This window comes from Ailuropoda melanoleuca, chromosome 15, assembly GCF_002007445.2.
Source record: "Ailuropoda melanoleuca isolate Jingjing chromosome 15, ASM200744v2, whole genome shotgun sequence".
NCBI classification, from domain to species: Eukaryota; Metazoa; Chordata; class Mammalia; order Carnivora; family Ursidae; genus Ailuropoda; species Ailuropoda melanoleuca.
In genome coordinates, this window is record NC_048232.1 from 68,072,228 (window position 1) to 68,095,616 (window position 23,389).

A 23,389-nucleotide genomic window follows, 5' to 3' on the forward strand; every position below is an offset into this window, starting at 1 on the left:
ATAGGTACATGGAAATCTGAGCAAGTAAAAAATGAGACAATCCTTTACAAGGAATAGCCAATAAACTTATTAAAAGATACTCAGCCTCACAAGTAAAAGGGAAATAGAAATCACATTTAAATATCATTTTATGCCCATGATGTTGGGAAAAAATAAAAGCCTGACCATTCCAAAAAGACCACTCATACCGTGCTGGTGGGTATTTAATTATTTCAGCCATTTGGAAGAACAATTCGACAATACCTAAATCTGCCAATGCTTATTATATACTAAAATTCAGCATATTTAGAAAACTTCCACGTGTGTCCGAAAAGACAATTATGAGAGTGTTCACTGCAAAAAATGACAAAAATTGGATAAAAATATAATTTCGTTTATCAGTAGGAAAACCGATTTATATATTGTGTGGTATACTCATGCAATGAAAAGCCACACATTAAAAGCCAGAGTGACATGTATTGACATGGATAAATCTCAAAAGTGAATGTTGGGGGGGAGGTGGGCACAAATAGCTAATCAAAGTATTATACCATTGATATCAAATTTTAAACACAGCAATACTATATATCATTTAGGAATACATACATATATAATACAAGTAAAAAAATAATTCACAGAATGACAAACATCAACTTCAGTATTGCAGTTGTTTTAAAGTAGTAAGGAGAGAAGAGCGAGAATGAGATAGGAAGATAAACCCAAAGGGTTTCAACTGCACCTGTAATATTTTGTTTCATGACTGAAACAAATGTGGCAAAATGTTAGGTTATGACTGAGATAAAAGGTATCTGGGTATTCACAATGTGAACTATTTCCATTTACTTGAAATTTTCATAATGTGGTCATAGTAACCTAATTGGCTCAGCAATCTCTTCGTAGTCAAAGAAATGTCAAAATTGGTTTTTGAATGACCTAAACTTGTCAAATGAAAATAATAGAAGAAATAATGAAAGGTATGAGAATTCAGGAGAAAATAAGTAGAAAATGTTCACAATTTAAAATGAGGAAAAATATTAAGCTTATTACTTAGAAATAAAAACAGTCACTACCAAAAGCTTTAAAAGTTGAAGTGATTGGCTCCAGCAACTACATGAGGGGAGTTTGGGGGAGGGAAAGTTCTTGTTATGGATAGATGACTGACAAGTATGTGTTATTCTAGTTCTCCAAAAGGAAAAGGATTAAGTGATTTTAATGGCATTTGCAGTCAAAATTATCTGATATGGTTATAAGAGGAAAGGATGTATTACAGGCACTTGGAAAAGAGGGTGGTGATAACCAGGACCCCCGAAGTGTTTGCTAAGATAAATTTAGTCCGTTTTGCCCCAGAAACAGAGATGGTTGCTGGATTCTGGGGTCATTCCGGCCAGGCAGGAAGAGAATAGCAGTTGTCATTGGGCATCTGAATGGTAGCAGTCAGCAATGAATGGGCTGAGAAATGGATTGGTGGGGGGGAGGCAGATGGAAGGGGAGTATGTTTGGCCAGTACAAACAGTCCATGGACAAAGGACAGGTGTGGTGTTGAGACTTAGCACAGAGGAAGTCCTGAAGGGGAGAGAAATGGGAAAGAAAGAGAAGGTCTCATCAAGAAGGCAAGTTAGAAACAAACATCTCAGAGAGAGCCAAAGTGGACTCAATCAGTTGTTGCTGGTATGCAACTGGGCAAGACAAAAGCCAGGAATGAGGGTGAACAGCAAGAACAGAATTTCTAGAAGTGGTGCTGAGCCACTCCAGGGACAAATACCAGGGGCCAGAGAATGCCAAGATTTCTCAAGATACCAGAACTTGGGTACCTGAAAAATCTTCCAAATGGCTTCTTCCAGCATGGTTTCCACTGAGCTATTCATACATGCAATATGTCTTTTCTCTCCCACCAACCCCACAGAATCGCAAAGGCATTGCTTGGCCCATGTTCCTACTGCAAACAGTCCTAACACAGGCAGCATATTGCTTCCATTATGAAGAACAACTAGACTACACAAATTAGGCTTCTACCACTTACTAGCTCTGTGACCTTGGGCAAGCATTTACCCCCCCTCTGTGACTCAGTCTCCCCAACTTTAAAATGGGTATAAAATGAGTACCTACTTCATAAACTAATGTGCTTATCAAAAGGCTTAGTAATCATTCAATAAATCTCAACTGCTTATTATTAGTTTTGGATGATGGACCTCAAAAAAGACATATGTCACCAGGGACAGACTCAGAGAAAAGCAAGCAGGTTGGTAAAGAAAAATAACATAAATTCAAGTGAGAAACACTGGAAGGAAACTAAGATGCTGTCATGGCTTCCTTCACTGAATCTTTGGTGCCAAGGAAGGAAATCGTTTTGGAGAGTGAAGACAAGTTCTAATACTTGGCATACTTCCAGCAGCTACTCTTTGCCAGGTGCGATGGGACACATTCTGTGGCAAATTCTATTAGTTTCTATTCCAGTTACCATTACATTACTAAGTAAAAAAATTGTCCCCCAAATTTAGTAGTTTGAAACAATAACCATTAAGTTCTGTTGATAGATTCTGTGGGTCAGGAATGCAGCCTGCCTGACAAGGATGGCTTGCCTCTGCTGCATGATTCCAGAGCCCCAGCTAGGAAGACCCAATGGTGGGGGACTGGAATCATCTAAAAGCTCCTTCACTCAGTGGTCAGCACCTGGCCTGGAATCACCGGAAGACGAGGATTGCTGCCTGAAGCACATACATGTGGCCTCCCTGGGTGACTGGCTTCCTCACAGCATGGCGGCCTCAGAGGAGTCGTCTTCTTACAAGGCACCTCAGGACTCTAGGGGCAGCTGTTTTACAGGAAACAAGGTAGAAGATGCATGGCCTTCTATGACTCGGCCTCAAACATCAGACAGCATCACTTCTTCTAACATACCCTGTTGGTTACAAATGAGGTTTGAGGGGAAGGAACATAGATCCTACTTTTTAAAGGGAGGCATTTCAATGAATTTATGGACATGCTTTAAAAACCGCATAGTTGGGGCGCCTGGGTGGCACAGCGGTTAAGCGTCTGCCTTCGGCTCAGGGCGTGATCCCGGCGTTATGAGATCGAGCCCCACATCAGGCTCCTCCGCTGTGAGCCTGCTTCTTCCTCTCCCACTCCCCCTGCTTGTGTTCCCTCTCTCGCTGGCTGTCTCTCTCTGTCAAATAAATAAATAAAATCTTTAAAAAAAAAAAAAACCGCATAGTTTTCCATGAGAGACTATTATGAGAAACAAACTGAAGACTTCAGAGGGGAGGGGGTGGGGGAATGGGATAGACTGGTGATGGGTAGTAAGGAGCTCTCCTGCCCTCTTTCTGATGTGTGAACAACAGTGAGAAGACAGCCATCTAGGAACCAGGAAGCAGGCCTCATCAAACACCGGATCTTCTGGTGTCTTGATCTCAGACTTTCCAGACTCCAGAACTGAGACCTAATTATTTGTCGTTTAGACCACCCAGTGTACAGTGCTTTGTTATAAGGAGCCCATGCTTGACTAAAACACCTACCAACACAAAACCGCAATTTTGTTCAGAGTAACAATGCACCGGCCTAGGGTAATGAACCATAACAATCTTATTCTCTTTTTTTTTTTAAGATTTTATGTATTTATTTGAGAGAGAGACAGCGGAAAAGAGAGCAAGCAGGGGGAGAATCAGAGGGAGAGGGAGAAGCAGCACCCCACTGTGCAGGGAACCCAACGTGCGGATCGTGACCTGAGCCCAAGGCAGACGCTTCACTGACAGAGCCACCCAGGCACCCCAACAATCCTATTCCTTTTGACAGTGATTGGTTATGCCAGGGTCCCTTAAAACTAAGCGTGGTCATATGACCAGCTGTGGTCAATAAGACATAAGGAGAACTCTCCTGGGGGATTCTAGGAGTGTTTTGTTTTCCCAATAAGTCAGACTTGAGGGTGCCTGAGTGGCTCAGTCAGTTAAGCATCCATCTTCAGCTCAGGTCATGACCTCAGGGTCCTGGGATTGAGTCCCACATCAGGCTCTGCACTCAGTGGGGAGTCTGCTTCCCCCTCTGCCCCTCCCCCCCCCCGGCTTGTGCTCTAATAAATAAATAAAATCATTAAAAAAAAAAAAGAGTCAGACTTGGCCATTACTGACACTTCCACTGTTACTCTTTCTTTAAGTGCACATATAATGCTTGGAGCTATGGCAACCATCTTACGACCATGTGGCAAGAAGGATGAGAACTAAAAGTCAATAAGCTAAGAACAGCAGGGAAGAAGATAAAAAGAACCTGGATCCTTGGTTGCATCAATGAGCAGCTGAACAAATGCCTGCAGCTCCTTCTTGTTATGTAGAAAATATAAACTTCAGTAGTTTAAGCCAGTTTTAGTCAGGTTTCTTTTACTTACAGCTGAAAGCATTCCTAGCCAATACAAACTCATTTATTTCTCCCTTTTTTAAATTTATTTATTTTTTTATTATCCCCATTTTTTTAAAGGTTTTTATTTATTTAGTTGAGAGAAAGAGAGAGCAAAGCAGGGGGAGTGGCAGAGGCAGAGGGAGAAGCAGGCTCCCCACTGAGCAGGGAGCCCAGAGAAGCTTGATCCCAGGACCACAAGATCATGACCTGAGCCAAAGGCAGATGCTTCACCCACTGAATGAGCCACCCAGGGGTTCCTATTTTAAGGTTGGAACTTGAGTCACTTTTCCAAGGCCACAGAGCTAGCCTGCGATGCCAGAATTTGAATCCAAAGATAATTGCAAAGCTCAAAGTTTTTCCTCCACTCCCCTGCTACTCACAGTGTGGTGCTTGAATCAGGAGCAGGGCATCACCTGGGTGCTTGCCAGAGCTGCATACCCCTTCCGGGATGTGCCAGATCAAAATGCGCAATTTAACTACAGCCACAAGTCTTACCTATATGGCCCCAGGGGAAAGAATGAGGACCACTGGTTGCAACCTACAGGAGGTCAGATGTCAGCTCAAAGAAAATGAAAAATATTAAAATAATTAAAACTACCAAGAAGGAGTTTCTCTGTGTGAAGCAGTGAGTTCCCCGCCTCCCCCCACTAGAAGTATTCGATTACCATTGAAGGAATACCTGCTTGCTACAGAGGCCGTGGAGATCACCTTGGCCGTTCCCTTCTGGTGATCGTACCCATTGACCTTTCCAAGGCCTGAAGTTGCCCCATTCGAGATATCCCTGGACATCGTGGACATTAAAACCCTGTCTATAAGATGTCATTCTAAAGTCACTGATAGCCACCTAGTAAAGGGAAGTTTGTGGTGCTCTGGGGGTAGGTAAGTAAGGGACGCTGGGAGTTGGGGAGAAGAACGCCTGGGGAGGGATTCTGCCCCCGCTCCCCCCCCCTGCCGCCGCTGCCGCAAGGCCAGCTCTCTTGAGGCAGCCCAGCTGGGAGCAGAGGAAGAGCACAGAGGCTGGGCGTCCGAACCTGGGACAGCAGGCAGTTAGGGATGGGACCTCAGGGCCGTGGCTGTCAGCGGCCCAGGAAGCCAAATGTGCACAGTACCCTATTACTCAAGTGGATGCCCTCTGCCCTTGGGTTTGAAGCTCCCCTCAGCTTCCCCTGCCGGAGCCCCAGGCAAAAGCTACAAACGCAAGGCGTTTGTGAAAACTCGCACATGTAACCACATTCTCACCCTTTTGAATTTAATTCCACAGTATAATTAAACACATATACTGCACATGCACGGCTATAATACAAGCTGTCGGTTCAATTTGGAAGTGTGCATTAAACAAATCCAAGCGAGGAGCAACAGTCTCTGAGCCTTAGGCCTGGGGGAGAAGCCAGCCGCTTAAATGAACATTTCGTGGGACACACTGCCATCTAGTGGCCACCCGGTACACTGTCAAGACCAGGAAGCACACAGTAGCCAGTATCTTGGAGCCCCAGCTCCCAAATGTTTTCAACTAAATTGTACTGAATTAAATTAAGTTGGGCTGGAGTAAAGTGAAGTGAAGTGAATGAGCATAAAATGGATAGGCCACTGCTTCACACAGAGAAACTCCTTCTTGGATAGGGTTACATTGGGATGATAACCAGGGTTTGATGACCTATTCCTGAACCAAGGAAAGCACAGTATATTTTAGACCAAAGGGAAATATCCTCCTGCAACTGGTATCAAAGAAAAGCAGAGTTTTGCCAGAAAAGATCTTGAAAAGTTAGGCCTCAGTTCAAATGATCATCAGAGGTGGTCTACCAGGACGACAGTAGAAATCCTGTTTCTGACACTTTTTTTTTTAAGATTTTATTTATTTCTTTGACAGAGATAGAGACAGCCAGCGAGAGAGGGAACACAAGCAGGAGGAGTAGGAGAGGAAGAAGCAGAGTCCCAGCGGAGGAGCCTGATGTGGGGCTCGATCCCAGAACGCCGGGATCACGCCCTGAGCCGAAGGCAGACGCTCAACGACTGAGCCACCCAGGCGCCCCTGTTTCTAACACTTTTCAAATAAATATTCAGTAAATAATTAAAGAATTATTCGTATACAAACAAAACACGAACTCACACCCTTAGTAAACAGGTCAGAATGGAACTCAGTTTTCCTTACTGCCCTCACACGTCTCAGGAGCTCCCTCCTCGATGTTTAACTGCACCTGACAGCCTACTCCCATTCTAGCTACTTCCACATTACGTAGTGAGAGTGGGATTAAAGGCCTCTGTCCCCTGTGGGCTGTGAATTTTCAGAGGCGGCTTTCGAGCCTATGTGCCTAGACCATGCCCATCACTTACTAGATAAGGGAGGAGCCATTGCGGCCATCTAGAAAAGTATTTACTAGTGACAAACTCCCAAAAAGAAATTTTGTTAAACCAGTATGAATCACAAATGATGATAATTTTTAAGAAGCACAAGGGCATTCTGGGGAGAAAAGAGGAGCAGGGGAGTCTTTCTGGGGAAGAGCCTGTAAATTAAGATTTTCCTTTTCAGCACCAACGCATCCAAAATGGAAGCAATGACCACCATGAGAGTGAGCTGTATCTGTATATTGATATTTTTACTTTCATCTTACTTTTCTTAAAAGATTCATGACACACACATGTACACATCCCTCTGTCAGCCATGAAAGTTTTATTTCAAGAGAGTTCAGGGCTAACCCCCCCAGAAGCTCTTCCAGCTGGTCCCCTAGATAAGCCAATGTACCCCTCCTTCCTGCGATGTTTCTGTTGCCCCAAATTCATGTACTGAAACTAATCACAGTGTGATGGTATTAGGAGGTGGGGCCGTTGTGAAGTGACTAGGTTATGAGGATGGAGCACTCATTTATGGGATTAGTGTCCTTAGAGGCCAGATTGCTAATTAGGGCCCAGCAAGCTGTGAGGACACAGCGAAAAGACAGCTATCTGGGCACCAGGAAGAAGGCTCTCACCAGAAGCTGACCGTGCAGGCACCTTGACCTTGGACTTCCCGCTTCCGGAACTGTGAGAAATAAATTGTTATTTAAGCCACCTGGTCTATGGTAATTTCTACAGTAGTCCAAACTGAGTAAGATATTCCTTCTACCCCCTTGCACACCCTGCCTAATCACTGACTGTCTGCATTCTGATTGTCTCACTAGCCTGTAATCTTGCGGAAGTCAGGAATAAAGTGAAAGCATAATTCATCCCCCTTAGAGTTCAGAGAACAATCAAGATGATTCTAGAGAACTAGGAAGCCAAACATAGAGGCTCGTAGCTCTACCCGAATACTGCACGGGACCTGATTTATTGAGTTGAAAACCAAATCTCTTATAAATACATATCAACTGACAGGCTTGTGGCTACTGTCTAGGGAAAGAAAAATACCCATCTTTGGTGCACTTAAAGGATATTAAAGAGCCTTCTTTTTTTTAATATTTTATTTATTTATTTGAGAGACAGCACTTGTGAGAGAGAGCACAAGCGATGGAGAGGGAGAAGCAGGCTGCCCACTGAGCAGGGAACCCAGTGAGGGGCTCGATCCCAGGACCCTGGGATCATGACCTGAGCCGAAGGTAGCCGCTTAACCAACTGAGCCACCCAGCACCCCAAAAAGCCTTCTTTAAAAAATAAGAGGGATTCATCTGTCACCAGCTAACTCTAGACTGTTCCATTTTTAACCCTTAGTAAAGCTCTTGCCCCTTTTACCTTGTAGTGTCAGTTTTCAGGCTATGAATTTACAAGCTCCTTGAGGGCAGGGAAAGATCCTTCTACTAAAATGTACCAATGATTCTTAACCTTTGAGATGTGGGTTTTAGAGAACCCAATAAATAATGCCCTGTCTTCCCCTTCCAAATTCCAAATCAAGTGAGAAATAAGGTACAGGAGTCATGGAAATCGAGATATAAAGCACATATTAACACTTACTGTGTTCTAGGAACCGGGAGTACTTAGATGTGTGAAGTCATCTGATAATGTTACAAGATAGGAAATGGAGAGACTTCACGTGGAGTTGAATCATTTGCCCATGGTCATGTCAGTGGAAAGTGGCAGAACCAGGCTTTACACCCAGCAGCGGTGCCAGGGCCCACACTGGTAACCGTCACACAACACTGCCCCTCCAACACCTGAACATACCAGTGAAGCTAGTTGGAGAATAAGCCTTGGTTCCGTGGCCAAACGGGCTTCCTAAAACATCCCTTCTAAATTGAAACTTACCCTCCAAAACTACAGGCCTCTCCTTGCAAGGAGAGAACCTTCCCCTTAATGAATAGCAGATTATGCCTCCTATCCAAAACCAGCTACGTAATTTGCAAGGATCAGTACAAAACGAAAATGCAGAGCTCCTTGTTCAAAAAGTATTAATAACTTCAAAATGGCAACAGCAGAAGGTTAAACCAAGTACAGGACCATACTTAGCACAGAGACCCCTACAACTGCATAGGTTGCACACCCATGAAGCTGGCCCTGCCTCTGTGGCAGGTAGACACCATCAGGAGAGGCCCAGGAGGCTCTTAGAGGAGAACACTCAGACTCCCCATCCAGAGAAGTCACTCTAGGGGAAGAGTGAGCCAGGTTGCTGAGAGCATGAAAGCAGAAATGGTCTTCCCATCCTTTCCTGTCATGGGGTAGAATGAAAATTCCTTTCTTCTCCTCAACAGAAAATGCAGAATTGAGAAGAAATAAACTACCTTTCACAGACCTTTTTTGGGAAGATGGCAGAAATTACACACATGCACACATTTTGCATACACTTTCACGATCTTCCCAAGCCCCTTGAGTATTATCTTAGCTCGGGCTGCTATAACAAAATACCACAGACTGGGTATTTAAACAGTGGACATTTATTTCCTACAGTTCTAGACGCTGGGAAATCCAAGATCCAGGTGCCCTCTGATTCAGTGTCTGGTAAGAGCCTGCTTCCTGGTTTGCAGACAGCTGTCTTCTTGCTGTGTCCTCACATGGCAGAAAGACAGCTCTGGTGTCTTCCTCTTCTTACAAGGACACTAATCCTATCATGGGAACTCCACCCTCATGACTTCATCTAAACCTAATTATCTCCCAAAGGTCCCACCTCCAAATACCGTCACACTGAGGGTTAGCACTTCAACATGTGAATTTGGGGGGGGATACAAACATTCAGCCCATAGCAGTTATATCTCAGCAAATCCACTGCTTTAAGCAGTGGGCGTAAATACAGAAATACACACATACACACACGCATACATAGGTACACACATAATACACATACATACATGTATGTACAGGCATGCACATACATACACACATCTACATAGAAGAGACCCCCTCAAGGTCCCTTCCAGCTCTCAAACTGATCTTCCTGAAACTTTAATCCCAGCAGAGCTCCATCTGGCTCAGGATGAGTCAGCTCATTTCCTTCCTAGTAAAGGTCAAACCACCTCTATTGTCCGTGCGTAAGAATCTTCAGTCTCTGTCACCCATGGCTGTCAATCCAAAGAGCCAGATTTACGCTCAGTGTGGTCTGGGTTCTCATTAACCTTGAATTGCCTCCCCCTACACAGAGCCATGACATTTAAAATCCTATCAAAGTAGCCTAAAACAACCATCAGACTGAACCTTTGGGGAATAAAATAAATGACCCATAAGCCTAGGATGAGAAAGAAATAAAAACAGGTCTTCAAAGGAGTAAGGTCTCTATCGAACACGTCACTCATAACACATCACTTCATGCTGGTCTGTTTGTGGTATATTTGAAGCTGAATGATATTCATCAAACTTAGCCCTTCAGATGTAATCATGACTCTGAATGCCACCTTGAAATACTGACCAATCAAAATTTCCAAGAAGGTATATTGTCATTTTTAATGGATTTCAATAAATGTTATATAAATTCCAAAGACAGAGGTCTTTTAAAAAAGTAGTGATTCATGTAAGCCATTATAAAATAGATTGCTTCTCCAATATTTTTGTTTTGTTTCATCTTTTGTTTTGGTTGGGTTTTTTAATTGAAATATGGTTGACATACAACATGATATTAGTTTCAGGTGTACAACATAGTGATTTGACAATACATTATGAAATGCTCACCACAATGTGTGGTTACCATCTGTCACTATACAAAGTTATTAGTATTACTGACTACTTTCTCTACGCTGTACTTTTCATCCCCATGACTGACTTATTTTATTACTGACATTTGTACCTCTTTATCCCCTTCATCTACTTCACCCATCACCCCACTCCTCACCGGCAACCACCAGTTTGTTCTCTGTATTTATAAGTGCATTTCTCGGGCTGTTTGTTTGTTCGTTTGTTTTTTAGATTCCATATATAAGTGAAATCAATTTTCCACTATTTTTATACTACATCAAATATGTCTCTTTCCCCACCAGGGTGATGATCAATGTGCATCATTTATCCTCATTCACTGGTTGAAATTTTATTGAGAATCTACTGTGTTCGGTGATGTGATAGCCACTAGGAATACAAAGACAAATAAAAACTAGCTTCTGTCCTAAGTGCTTTTCAGGGCAGGGAGGAGACGGTCACATGGGGATAAATGCTGTGACAGTGGCATGTTCAGAGCACATGCTCCAGAAGGACCAAAAAGGAACTAACAGAATCTGGAAGGAGATATTGGATGGAAGAACATTCCTGGGAGAGGAGAAGAGATGAGCAGAAACAGAGAGATGCAAATGGGAATGCACCTGGGAACCCTGCACGCAGTCCAGTGTTATCTGCTAACCTCATGACCTTGAGCAGATCACCTGACTCTTCTGAACCTCAGATTCTTTATCTCCAGATTGGGATAATCACCCCTATTCACAGCATCACTATAAGGTTCTAATGAAAAAAAGTATGTAAAAGTGACTTGTCAACTTGACCAACTATACAAGTGTCGCTTGTGCTCGTCTTTTATTATCAAGCCTACGGTTTCTCGTTCCTCTTAATCATAAAAGCGTACAATCTCAAAAGGAATGTCAGAGTCCAGCCCGCCCAAGCCACGTAATCGCAGAAGCGCAGCCCGGAGAGCTGGGTGGCGGCATCACCGGTATCGGCAGCAGAACCTTCAGCGGCAGCATCACGACTGTCAGAGCTACCGTCTGAATCCTTTCCACATCGTGGGCTCTGTGCCAAGTAGTTTAATATCTCCCGCCTCCTTTAGGACAACCCCATGAGATCAGTGAGATAATGATCTCCCTTTGATGGAGCTTGGAGAGGTTCAGTAGCTTGTCCGGCAACTCCAAGTTAGTAACTGCCAAGGTCAGAATTGGGACCCACATTTGACCACGTGACCCTGGTTCTCCCCAATGGCTGTAGAGCCTCTTCTTTTCCTTTTCCCCCTTTCACCTCTCTCTGTTACTTCCTTCCTTGACATTAAACTAGGCCACTCCTAAATACCCATCGTTTTCAAGGAGAAACTTTCCTAGGAGGAAATGAAGGGAGGGAAACTGGGAGACTGGCGCCCAGCTGCATTCCTCTGTGTCCCGCGTGCCTGTTGCCAGGCATTCCCCGCGGGACGCAACGGGTGCTTCTCCCAGAATTAGAGCTGGCGCTGAAAGCAGAAACCACACAGTGGGAATTCCAAGCAACCAGCAGGTGAAGCTGCCTGTGCAGAACTTTCTTGACCCATTAACCTTAACATATGTGTCTCATCCACAGAGAGGAGGCGGTCGGTGGGAGGGACTCAGCAGTGGAGGGGCGGGGGGCGGCTGCTATTTTTAACCCACTCAGCCAGTCTTTCCTTCCAGCAGGCTCTCTTCCTGTTCATGGATTATTTGCTGCCTCCTAACAAACTTCCTTTTATTGTCCTACCACTTTTTTACTTCTGGAGTGGAATCATTTCCTCCCTTATTACAGTGCAACGGACATTTCTTGGGATTTGGGGAGAATATTTAAACTCCTTTGTCTCCATTGTTGCCTTTGGAAGGCAAGGGACACATGATTGTCCCCCATGAGTGTCCCTTTGACACACCTTTGTCCCTTGTATTCCAGGAACCAAGCTCAGGCACCCTTGCATGATTTCGTAATTAAGCATGGGCCTACTGAAACACAAACCAAAGGCTAAAATAAAAGATCTAAAAGAAATTAAGCCATCATTGGTTTGGGTGTCAGTGTCCCAAAGGACAAGCCAGACCCTTCCAGGAAACAGGGACCTGGCCTGCGGAGGAAGAGTCTTGCCTCTGCAGTAGAGGTTTCACATTCCCTTCTTCAAAACCAGTCCAAGTTCAGACCACTCAACTCTAAGCCTCATGAGAGTAGTGATGATCAGAGAGACCCAGAGCCTGGTACTAAATAGCTCGCAATCAATACTCACGGAACAAATGAACGAATGAGGACATTGAAAGTACTAGTGGAAATATAAGTATGTCATGTAAGTGGTACATGAAGGGCAGTCATGAAGCCATACTCCCCACCAAGAATTAGGAATCCCCTTCTGAGATGAAAGAGATCCTAGGTCTGCAAATCATAGTAAGAGAACAGACTCTAACCAGACTTGACTTACGATGCAAGGATAGAAATCACTGACATCCTACATGCTAATTTCAGTCAATTGACAGTGGTCCCCTGGAGTGCTGTATAGGTGGATTTTTGAGGCTTTGTCGGAGCCCATTGGGAAAGACAGCCATGACCAATTAGTAATGTTTGCCATACACTCAGGAAGGGAGATAATGGCAGGATAGCATATATTTGTCATCCCTTTGTTGACACATTCAAAAAACTTAACCAGAAATGGGATTGATCAACCACAGAAGTATGGAAAAAAGAAGCCACTAAGGTGGACATGGGCACTACCCAAGGAAGCCTAAAGCAAGTATTTCTCTCATGTGGAAGGGCGCAAAGTAGATGTCCAGTCATGAAGTGCTCACCACCCTAGTACTGATTCCAGATTTCCCCAGCAAATTCTTCTTTGCCTTCCCATGCCTTTAGGGAAAGAATGTTCTGGGTCAGGACACACCTAGAATCAAGTGGCCAGTTCCTTGACATTTACAATGCTTGCTAGAGATTACAAGGAGGGGCACCTGGGTGACTCAGTTCGTTAAGCATCTGCCTTTGGCTTAGGTCATGATCCTGGGGTCCTAGAACGGAGCCCTGCATTGGACTCCCTGCTCAATGGGGAGTCTGCTTCTCCCTTTCTCTCTCCATCTCTCTCTCTCAAATAAATAAATAAAACCCTAATTTCATTGATTACTTTCTGCAGACTTGGTTCATGGGTACCTGTCACAGGGAGATGGATCTACACTCAGGGTGCTTTGAGCCAGTCAAGAGTCTAAGGGATGAGGACTAGAGCTCCAGACTGTGGCGAATTCACCAAAGGTTCCCCTGCCAGGCCTCTTCCTGGGCTTGCAGTAGCATGCCCTTCTGTATGCCATGTTCATTCGACAACCACCACATGCTAAGAGGGTTATAGAGCACAACTAAGTCACTAGCATGTTCTCAGGATCCTGGTTAACAGGTCAGCTGAGCTCTGAAGGTGGGCGACCACTGGATTATTCATTTTAACAAGGACAGAAAAGTAAAGTTTCAGATGCCTGGAGATTTGCAGGCCCAGAGGCTATATGCACTTCAAAGAAGAAACCATGTCTTATTTATGCAGCTCTCTATCTTCAGGGCCTATCGCCACCCTGAGACAGGGTAGGTGCCCAGTAAATATCCAGTGAATGATGAAGTTGATTGAATGGGCAGCAGAGGTTTACAGAAGTGCTGGGGAAAATATTATTAGGAACCAAAGAGCCAACAGGAGATGCTATCAACAAGCCACCTGCTTCACAATGTCACCTTGAGCCCTTCCAGGCAGTTTAGGGAGCTTTCACCATCAAGCCAGCATTTTCACTGTTGGTACTCTAGCCTTGAGCTGTTTCCCCTGCCTGGAACAGTTCAGGAACAGCCAAATGGAAGAGATGCATAGGTCCAAGTATGTGGGAAGGGGCATAGAGCACCCATGCCCTCCCTGGGTGCACCTCCCTCCCAGCACCTGCATCACCACCCCAGAAGCTCTCCAAACCCCCCACTGTTGAGGGGTTTACAGAGGTTCCATTGTTTAGGCATGGCTAAGTTATTGGCCATTAGTGATTGAACTCAACTTCCAGCCTCTCTTGGGGCGGGGGGGTGAAAATTCTAACTCTCTAATCATATGGTTGGTTCCCCTAGCAACAGGCCCCCATCCTCCAAGAGTCACCTCATTAGCATAAACTCAAGGATAGTTGAAAGGGGCTTATGATAAATTTTTTTTAGTGCCCTCTTAGCTCTATCACATAGAAATTCCAAGGGATTTAGGAGACCTTACCAGGAACCTGGGACAAAGACCAAATATATATTTCTTATTATATCATAAAATCAAAAGCGCAGAGTAGTATGGGAGCACATACTAGAAGGCTTGGACTATACAAACGTCAAGGAAGATCTGCGCAAAGCAGGGATGATAGCTGAGGCCTGAACCATAGTAGGGGGTTACACGTTGCAGAGCGGGTAGGGTAGTATATTCCATGAGGATGAGAATAGTTGTGCAAAGGCCTCGTGGTAGGAGAAGCTGAAGGAACCCAAGAATGAGGATGGTACCAACTGGGGCTGGAAAGGGACAAAGGAGTTAGACCCTGCAGCGCTTAATAGGGCAAATAAAGGATATTTTTTCTTTAGTTACTCAGGGGAAAGGGAGTGGCTGGCATGCTCACATGTGTGCTACAGAAAGCCTCAGTGTGAAGAATAAGTTACCACATACATTCATGCATTCGACATCCCATGCCACTCAGCCCTGGGTAGGCAAGGGAAGGTGAGCAGAGCCGCCTTCAACAGCAGCCCCGTGCTCCTGTTCCATCTTTCCAAGACGGAATCGTATTTCAAACACCATACATATATATGCTATGCACATACACACACAAAAAAAAACATGCCTTTCCAGAGAGCACTTTGGAGAGAAACAACTTGGTTATATCACTCACATACAGAGGCACAGAGAGATTTATATTGGCTTTTTGCATTTAATTTATTTTGCAGAAAGAAATTTTAAAGTCTTTGGGATTGGAGGTTTCCTTTGAACTAACATCAAACCACCAGACCTGCTAAGGAAGGTTCAGCCAAGCTTTGATATGCTTCAGCACACACATAGCATTGCTTCTGCTTTGGACATGCAAAGGGAAGGAAAAAATAGCACTGTGCATAGCAAATCACTCCTTATTAAAAATAATTAGTGGAGATAGTGCATAAGTCACTTTTAAACCCCTCGTTTTCACTAATTATCCTCTTAAATGTGTACCAAGACCAAATCACTAAACACTGCTTTGGATATTTTAGAAAAATATCTTTCACTTTATCCAACAAGAGCTTAAGCAAGAAACTGCACTCAGGCCAAAAAAATAACATTTACACTGATTTTTTTCCTTGTTTTTAAATCTCACTTCCTTTCACTCTTAAATTTTGCTGTGTTTTAGCTGATAATTAAATGGATTGCTTCCCTCCAAATTATAATTTCATTAGAGGGCATGGATTAGGTCCACAACCACCATTAAATTCTTACGGGATTTTTTAACTTTACTGGGGATTAAGCAGAAATTTTACACAAAACAGGAGAATGTACTTTGTGGGATAGATTTTTTTTTTTAATTATCTTAACCCTGACTTTACATAAACTTGAAGTCAATAACAGTAAAATCCATTTCGTGTTCATGATCATTCTAACCTGGCTCTGCTCTTTCCCAACCACGTGACCTTGACAAATCACTTCACTCATTTGAGGTTTAGTTTGCTTACCTTTCAAATGGGATAATAATCAAGCTAAGGTTTAAGGGCAGTTTTGAAGCAAGAAAGGGAGGCTATCAGACCTGTATATCTGAGGAATGCTGAAAATGCCCTGACTTTTCCAGAACCTTGGTTCACTCTCTGGCACACTTGATTCCTGCTGCACTGAAAAAGGAGCCATGCTTCTCATTGCGTTGGTGCTCCTGCACATGCTTATACCCCAACTTCCGTATCTCGAGTTGACCACTCCTTACTCTGTGTCTTCATGATCTTCCCACGGCTTATCTCACCATAGTATAATTACTTATTTATGTCACTGGCTCTCTCAACTAGGCAGTTTGCTCCTTAGGGCAACAAGAATGTCTTATTCATATCTACATCCTTAGTCACCATCAGATTTCCTGGCATAAAATATTCATTCACCGAATAAATGAATGCACAATTATAAGTAATAAGTCTAGTTGAAACATGCAAACTACAGGGAGACTAAGAATTATAATACGATATATCAAGTTTACTAACAACTGGTTTATCTCCTTTCATAACATCATAAGCAATTCTACTTAATGGTAGAAACTGCAAGGGTGAGATATGCCTTTAACCAAATCCACTCTGTCTAAAGACAGAGATAAAGATTTGCCTCTTATCCTTTCTTGCCCTTTATTTCCATCCCAAGAATAATCACAATTTATACCAATCTCCTCTTGTTGTTGCTAGTCTTTCCCCACTGCAAGTTCTCAATGGCAGGGATTTTGTCTGTCTCGCTCACCGCGGAAGCCCAGCTCATTACACACAGTAGGTCCTCAAAAAAACCATTTACTCAGGAAATGAGTGAAGCCATTTTTTTATAGAATCTCTGCATTTTATCAGCTACTTGTATTACATTTTCAACATGATCAAGGCAAGTCATCATTCCAGCCTTATTGGAGCCTAAATGAGGCCTAGTAAACAGCACTCTTTTCCCCTTCCTGAACAAGTTGAGATTTGAAACAAAAAAGTTGGTAAAGAAGCAAAATTTTACTTGTTATTGTTAATAAACAATCAAGCTAAAATCAAAGAATTTGGCAAGTCAGGCCATGGTACTAAACCTCAGAATCCTATAAAGTCAACCTGTAATCTCTGGGCAATCTCTGCTTGAGGGTGTAACAGCTTCTCTTAAAGAAAAAATATGGCACATGCTATAACATGGATGAACCCTGAGTACATTATGCTCAGGAAACAAGCCAGTTACAGAAAGACAAATACCATATGACTCCTCTTATATTAGGTACCTAGAATCGTCAAAAACGTAGAGACAGAAAATAGAATTAAGGTTGCCAGGGGATGGGGAGAAGAGTGAATAGGGAGGTATTATGAAAAGGGATGGAGGAGCACCTGTGTGGCTCAGTCAGTTAAGCCTCTGCCTTTGGCTCAGGTCATGATCCCAGGATCCTGGGATCAAGTCCCGCATCGGGCTCCCTGGTCAACAAGGAGCCTGCTTCTCCCTCTCCCTCTGCTCCTCCCCTCTGCTCATGGACTCTCTCTCTGTGTCAAATAAATAAATAAAATCTTTACAAAAATAAAAGGGATGGAGTTTCAGTCTTACAAGGTGAAAAGAATTCTGGAAATGGATGGTGATGATGGCTACAACATCATGAATGTATTTAATATCCCTGAACTGTACGCTTAAAAATGACTAAGATGGTAAATCTTATGTTGCATGTATTTTACCACAATTTTTTAAATGGGGGAGAAAGAGACAAAAAAAAAATCCGATGGCAGAGAAGAGCAGAAGAGAACAGTTTCCCAATGGACAACTCATCCCCAAAAGCAAGTATGGAAGGGTTTGGGTCCCAAATGACAGCTTCTTCGTCCACACTCACTGATGAAAGATACCACTCCACCTCCCTCACACAGAAGAAAGGAGGAAACAGAGAGGTCAATAAACTAATGTGATTCCCAGGCCCTCCTGTGGAAGAAAATAACAGGCGTGACGAAGGGGCTTCCCCTTTCCCATCCCCAACTAGCCTACAATCCAAATACACCTATTTTCAGATGCTCTCTATAAAAATTCTGAATATGGCCACATGAATGAATAATGTCCACCAGGTCAATGTTAATGATTAGAAGAGATAGCAGATAACATTACTCTCATCAACAAAATAACCAGCGGCCCAGGCAACTGAGTTAATTTCATCATTTTCCATCAGTTTGGGGACACACAATAGTACCGGCAGGTAATATAACTTAGGAAAAATAGTAATACTTTCTAGGGGTGCCTGGTGGTGCAGTAATACTTTCTAGGGGTGCCTGGTGGTGCAGAACTCTTGTTCTCGCCTCAGGTCCTGATCTCAGGATACTGAGATCAAGTCCCGAGTTGGACCCCGCACTCAGCACAGTCTACTTGAGTTCCTCTCTTCCTCTCCCTCTGCCCCTTCCCTACACCCTGCGATCTCTCTCTTTCTCTCTCTCTCTCTCTCTCAAATAAATAAATCTTTTTAAAAAATATTAATACTTTCTATCACCTTTCGTGGGTCCAGCTCTGATCACATGACTTACCCTACAACCTCCCAGACAGTCTGCACCCTGATTTGGCCCAAATCACTCCCAGCAACTGAGCAGCCAAGGAAGGTAAGAACCTTGCCTTTGTCAGTAGAAGTCACATAGGATATTCTTGAATATTCACGATCCTCTCTATTGAAATTGTGCTTTTCCTGGATGGTCAATGGGCCTAAAGAATTCTCTGGAAGCAGTGGTCTCTGGCTGGCAAAGCCAGATAATGTAAGGCAGGTGAAGAGCAAAGAAGAGACCCTTAACTTCATCAAAAATACTTCCTCAGGATGCCAAAAAGGAGAACTCTGAAAGGCATTTTCTGCAGACCTCTCAGGCTCCTGGGAGCAGATCTTCTGTGGACAGGTTAAGGAGAATTTATCATTTGGCCAAAACAGAGAGAAAAACCCAAATACAAATGTTTGAAGATCTGGTCTTTTCAGGTGCCTGCCTTTTGAGATCAAAGAGGAAAAAGTTAAGGGTTGGAGGAGGGGGAGGCCCTTAAAACTACTAAGTAATTTCTTTTTTCTGCTTTGCTTTTCCCCTGTGTAGAGCAAACTCTTATGTTACATCCCAGCCTGGAATAAATCTTCTGGGCTGAATGATAAATCAGGGATTGTAATGGAAATCACTATTGACCTTTAAAAGGGCACTGTCTTTATATTTTCACACTGTGCTGTTTGAAATGTCGACTAGGAATCGGGAAAATAATATGCCATCGATTTCTCTCCATACCTCTTACAACAGAGCTTGAAATTGACCTGGAAAGCATAGGTATGTGTTTTCTCATTATGGTTTCAATATCATCGGAAATGGTGATTAATGATTCAGTCCTGGGAACAGCATTGTTAGACCTTGTAATTACTTTGTGAATCGTGTCCAAACATCAACTAGCATACCCTGCCCATACCACCCCCAAGAAGTGGGTGCATTTTAACCCTCTTGTGGTAAAACCCTGGGGTTCTTGATTACAAACCTTTCCAAATTAGGATATTATTCCCTTGTATTATTGTTTATCTTGTTTACTGTCTTCCCCTTGTCTGATTATTCCTTTTTTTAGTTCTCCTCCCATTTCCTGATGTACCAGGCCTCTCTGGCAATTGGTTAGTTCTAGTTTTTCATTCTTTGTTCTTTACATTTCTCATTTCTCTCTTTATTTTTCCTCCAATTTCATAATCTCTCTAATTCGTTGGTGTTTTTCATTGTTCCTGCTTCTTTTTCTGGCTGCTTCATCCATTCCATCTCTCATTTACTCTAGAAGAACCTTTTAAAATCATCTAGATGCTCTGAGCTTTACCAGTTTTGACAGAGAATATGGAGTGTCTTCCCTCATCTGCCCTAATTTTTACGTGTCGTAGCTCATGCAGGATGGCTGAACTGCCCATAGCCACCCCTTGCAGCTGGCTCTCCCAGCAAACCACCATAAAGAGATGTCTGTAGACTTTCATTTAAGCATGGAGCTGGTGAGATGACCTCTCTTCATTTTAAAGGTAGCTAAATAGAAACGATTAACATTTTCTGTTAAAAAACTTTTTTAAAAGCTTTTAGTGGATGTGGCCCACCTGAGCGGCTCTGAGGGACCTGTGGTAGCCACTCTGCAGAAGCAAGAGGAACCCGCACGCAAAATTTGGTCTGGATGTCAAGCCTGAAGATGCCACACATACCAAAAGATGGCAGAGAGGTTTATTATTTACATACTTGGGGCTGTTCTGGGGAGAGTGGGGCAGGACCCCCAACCAGGTCCAAAACAGCTTGAGAACACAAGGACGGGAGGCTTGGTTGGGTTACGTGTTGTGGACAGGGCCAGAGTCTCCCGCCAGCGCCAAGGGAGAGAGCATCCTGGCTTTCTTGTCAGCTCGCCCAGATGGGCAGAGAAGGAGAGAAAAAGATGAAGCTTAAGAGCTGTCAACAGTTGAGTATCAGAAAATGAAGTTTGGTCTCTCCCCTCCAGGGCTCTGAGGAACAGGGGTACAGACATACAGACAGAGGAGGGTGAGAAGGACCTGCAGAGATGTCTTCTCCCCCACCCCACATTGTCCCGGCCTCCTGGAGCAGGGAGGGGCCTCCCTTCTCTCTTTTTCTCCATGGACTCTTTGTAAGATATTTGACCAAGACAACTAAAAGCAAACTGGCAATCCCAGACTAAACCACAGCTGGAAAAACCCAGGGAAAGAGAGAGTTCTACAGAGAATCTCTGGGGCTTGGAAAAAGAGAAGTATCACCCACTCACAGTGAGCTCATTCACACCATCTCTTTGGGCAAAGGACACACAGGAATGTAACGTTTTACCCAAGTTATAAAGCGAAGAAGAAAAGCTCACCCTATTTAGATGAAGCACTTGGCCACACACAGATATGACTTGAACTTCACAAAAAGTGTTCCCTTGCCCAAAACATCTGTCTCGTGGACACCCTAGAGCCAGACATACATCGACCCTCCTTTAAATCCAGGGGTCAGATTCCCATAAGAACAGCACTAAAGAAAAGAGCATCTTTCGTGGGCCTGGATTGAAGGCCCCTTTTTGCCACTTTTGTGACCTTGAGAAAATATACTCATTTCTGAGCCCCAGGTTCTGCTTCTGTACAATGGGGATAAATAATACCTACTCCATTTCATCAATTCAAAAATGTACTTTTTCCTTGCATTTTAACATCTCTGAAAACTGGATACTATCAGGGGCTCTTACAAATTTTAACTGGCAGCTTTTTTTCTTAGTGGCGCATAAAATAATGGTGTGTCTTATAGTCAATGGTTTCTTAAATTATGAAACAGTACTTCACAGAGCTTAGAAAAGGCGAATGTGAAAACATGTTATTCATTATAAGCTCTATATAAGTGGGTTTTTTAAAGATTTCATTTATTTACTAGAGAGAAAGCATGAGCAGGGGAGAGGGAGAAGTGGGGGGAACAAAGGAGAGGGAGAAGCAAACTTCCCACTAAGCAGGGAGCCTGATGTGGGGTTCAATCCCAGGACCCTGGGATCATGACCTGAGCCGAAGACAGATACTTAACCGACTGAGCCACCCAGGTGCCCTTATATAAGTGTTTTATATACCTCTTTGAACCTCAGTTTTCTTATCTGTAAAATGGAGATAACAACAGTACCAACAATACGGAGTTGTTGTAAGGGTCAAGTACATTAATACGTATAATGTGTTTAAAATTGCGTATGGTTCAGGGCAGGAAACCTTAGCATTATTACAATTCTAAGACTAATGATTCATTTGAAGACAAGATGGTTATTGATTTATTCCCTAAACATTGAATGTTCTGTGGGTGCCAGCAGGGTTCTAGAATCAGACTCAGTGAATCCTGACTTTGTCACTTACTAAGTCCGGGCAATTTTCATATTTTCATTTATTCCCCACTTTAGTATCCATGAAACAAGAATTACAGAACCTGCTTCAGAAAGTATGGGGGGGGACTTAAGATGGCAGAGGAGTAGGGGACCCCTTTTTCAGAAGGTCCCCTGAGTTGAGCTGGATAGGTACCAGACCAGCCTGAACATCCACGGAATCAGCCTGAGACTCAGGAAGATACATCTGGATCTCTACAAATGAACATCTCCAGCGCTGAGTATTGAGGTACTAAGCGGGGAGCCATGAAACTGTGCACAGATATTGGAAGATAAACGGAAGAGGGAGGGAGCCACCGTGTTTGGGCGCCAGGAAATGGTAGCCACCTGCACGGGGGAGCGGGCGGACTCACGGACAGCACCCGCGAAAGAGCAGACTGAGACCGTGAGCCAGGGGCACGCGCCACCAGACTGAAACGGAGCTCCAGTGTGCTCACTGGATCCAGACTGAGACCGGGAGCTCCGGAGCGTGTGGGGGCAGCTGGCGGCTGGCAGCTCCAGTGTTAGAAACACAAAGGACAGAGACGCGCCGGCCCTGGAAGTGAGGGCTGGGATGCCAGTGGTGGGGCGCACATCCCAGGACGCTGCAGGGTTGAGCAGCACCAACAGAAACAGAGTTAAAGTGGCCAGAACATCAGTGGAGAACAGTCCGTGATCCCTCTGTTCTGAGACAGAGGCTGAGATTCGGCCACTGCTGCTCTGTCTCTCAGAAAAGGCACAGCAGACTGCCAGGGAAAGCCGCCAGAGAACAAAAGCCTGGAAATACCAGCTCACAGTGTGCCCATCCCCATCCCCCCTCGCAGGGTACACGGAGACTCTACCCAAACAGGGTTGCCTGAGTATCACGCGGCAGGCCCCTTCCCCCAGAAGGCAGGCTGAAAAATCAAGAAGCCCACATCCCTAAGATCCCTATAAAACAAGGGCACACGGCCTGGGTACCAGTCAATAATCTAGGCTCTGGACAACCCCGCAACCTCTCCTCATTAGAATGATGAGAAGGAGAAGTCCCCCCCAGCAAAGAAAAGACAATGAGTCTGTGGCCTCTGCCACAGAACTAATGGATATGGATATAACCAAATTATCAGAAATGGAATTCAGAGTAACAATGATCAAGATGATGTGTAGACTTGAAAAAAGTATTAATGAAAATGTTAATGAGAATATAGAATCTCTAAGGGCGGAAATGAGAGCAAATGTGGCAGAAATTAAAAATTCTATGAGCCAAATGCAGTCAAAACTAGAGGCTGTGATGGCCAGGGTGAATGAGGCAGAAGAACGTATCAGCGAATTGGAGGATGGGTTAGTAGAAGAAAAAGCGAAAATAGAAGCTGNCAAAAAAATCCACGCTCAGCAATGTAGGTTACGGGAGATTACTGACTCAGTGAAATGTTCCAATGTCAGAATCATCGGCATCCCCGAGGGGGTGGAGAA

General features: G+C 43.9%; 1 pseudogene; it reads left to right on the forward strand.

Annotated features, from left to right (window-relative positions):
• The first annotated feature begins 2,549 nt into the window (after positions 1-2,549).
• The window catches only part of LOC109489788, a 48,088-nt pseudogene continuing 27,248 nt past the window's right edge, over positions 2,550-23,389 (forward strand).